The sequence below is a fragment of the Ixodes scapularis genome, unplaced genomic scaffold (genome assembly GCF_016920785.2).
Source record: "Ixodes scapularis isolate PalLabHiFi unplaced genomic scaffold, ASM1692078v2 PGA_scaffold3__209_contigs__length_174095766, whole genome shotgun sequence".
NCBI lineage: Eukaryota > Metazoa > Arthropoda > Arachnida > Ixodida > Ixodidae > Ixodes > Ixodes scapularis.
Window position 1 is genome coordinate 3,849,675 of NW_024609868.1, and position 2,738 is coordinate 3,852,412.

Sequence of the window (2,738 nt, forward strand, 5' to 3'; positions counted from 1 at the left end):
AGGAAAGAAGGAAAGAAGTTTCTACATTCAGGTTTACGAGATCGCCTGAGACGGAGAAAGAAGAAGGGGACATATTTCTACAAGGCGCCCAGCAAGCGCGCGAACAGTGGAGTCCATGTTTTCTTTTCTTTTCATTCTTCCTTATGTTCTAATATAACAAATCAGTTGTTAGTCTGCGCTTGTCTCGTGTTCTCTTCGCCTTTTTGTCCTTGTCCCAGTCACGCTGTCTTTTCAACATGAACTCTTACCAACTTGCCCAGTTATGTATCCGAACCTCTTTGCCTCGTGCAGCTGAAATATTAATCTGTGAGTGTGAGTGTCTTTGAACTGCTTTAACCGCACATAGAGTTCATTTATAATCGAAATTGTATACTGAGACGCTTATCATAATTTCAGCAAAGACAAGAACAAAAATGACTGTTTAAAAGTATTATACAGGAAAATGAATGAGACCGATTAATCCGATGAATTAATCGATTAAAAGGTGGCGGACAATCGGGTTATAACTTTTAATCCACGCCTGGCCCTATTATTAATGCGTTAGCATTAGTACCCACATGATAGGGAAAAGCTGACGACGTCCGTCTGTGGACAAAACAGTGGAAAGGGAAGAGCGCCGCCAAAAAAGGAGGAGAGTAGTGAAGGACAATGGCGAGAGGGAGGCAACGTCACAGGGCGGAAGCCAATGCACGAGCAAATGCTGGGACGAGTCTGACCTTGAAGGTGTGCTGAGCGCGTATGCCTCGGTTTGTGCTAGGGAGTGTGAACCCACTACTAGCGCTGGTCCAGGTAGGCGGCAGAAGAAGACGGTTTCTGAACGAAGGAGGCGGGATACACAACTTCTATTGTGTCCTCCCAAAAAGATACACAGCATACGTCACAAAACACCCTTCCAAAAATATTTCCAAAAGAAGCCTCCAGAGCCGGAACAAATATTAAAGGAAGATGCGTTGGTGGATCCTTAGAGAATGCCTTAGCACTAATAACCAAAATAGAAATGGGATTGAAAGTTACTAAACTACCCAGAAAAGTGGTTAAACTACAGTAACTTGAGTAAAGCAGCTGAACTAAGTACAAGTTTGGCTGGCAGGAGCTCTGCGTAAGGGTTTTCACCTATCTGCCTAGCCCCGCACACCACCACATGGGGGGCCGATGTGGTGGTGTGCGGGGCTAGGCAGATGTGCAAATAAAATTATTATTATCATTATTGTTTTTATTATTATTATTATTATTATTATTATTATTATTATTATTATTATTATTATTATTATTATTATAACAATCTTGTTTCCAGCTCACAAGTGGTTTGTGCCAAAACAGAATAGTATTGCATTTTAGTTCGCGTTATTTCGCGATTTCCATGTGTCTGCATAAAATTAAACACGGAACTATCATGCCCTCGACGTTGCACATCCGACATTCCTAACTCTCCCCAACTTCCTGAACGTCCGTGTGTGTCCTAACACCAGAAACTGGAATTTAAATATTAAAAACGTAACGTTGCGAATATGGAACGCATACGTTTATGCTAAGCTGACGTCAAGTGACTCAATTCGAAAAACATGCATATTTACAATATCGTTATCTCTTCTGGTGAAGGCAAATTAACCATCGCATTCGTTTTCGCGCACGAAACGGTGACTCCCAGAGAAAGTAAAAACGCAGGGATTGCCTTTATTTTAACAATTTAATAAAAATTGCAGGCGTACGTTGATGAAGCCTCAATCAGAACACTCGTAGCGTGACTCATGACTGCGCCGGCTACTACTCAACCTTGTTGTCACTCCACTTTCTGCAAGCAAATACTAAAATTGCCAGTAAACACGCAATAGCGACATCGATACTATTTTGTAGAACATCATTTTATTTAGTCATAACTGTGTCAATAGGCACTACATGTTGTATTAAACTTAAGAAAAAAAAACATTAACCTTTTTTCGTCAAAAAAACTAAATATCAATGTTAAGTCTGGTAACAGTGCATTTTTGCCGAATCATTGCCGAATCTTTAGAAAAGTTCGGCAAAAGTTGCACCGAATTTTCGATTCGGCAAAAGTTTGACCAATCACTAGTAAAAATATGCGACAGGGGGGGGGGGGGGGGGTTCTGGTTTGCCCCCCCCCCCCCCCCTCTCCCACTCAAAAACGAGTTGGTACGCCACTGACTGCCAGGATCGCGGAGGGCGACGACACTTGTATGACGTCATCAGGTGGAAATTGAGGATCCCCTTTCCTGAGCGCGGTAAAGCCGGAGACGCGTTTTAGGCACCGTAGTCATATCCTAACTCTTCGGGGTCGATCGCCGTACCCTAGATCTCTAGACAGGCGCCGAATGCCACATCAAGGGGGTCAGGAGTCGGAGGGTCTACCTGTTGTCGGCCGCAAAAGGTATGCCAAAGACGCGTCTTCCGCGAGGAAGAGCATTTAACGTGCATGAAGAGAATAAACCACGATAATTAATCGGCAAGCTCGCGGCACATTTCTAGCGAGCTCTAGCTCTCGCGACCGAATGGCAAAGAGGAGTTTCAGTTGTCATGCCTCCAGCTTCGATGGGCATCTCGTAAGCCTCGAGGAAGCGCGCGCACCCAAGGCACGGCGCAAAGCAACGCGTCATGGAGGCGTTCCAAGGAGATATCCTGCTGTTCTCACTTCGTCGGCGACAGCTCAGGCGTCGGTACACTGGCGGTTCGTTCCAGTATGCTTTTGCAAATTTATAAAACCTTCCGATTATCAGCTCGAA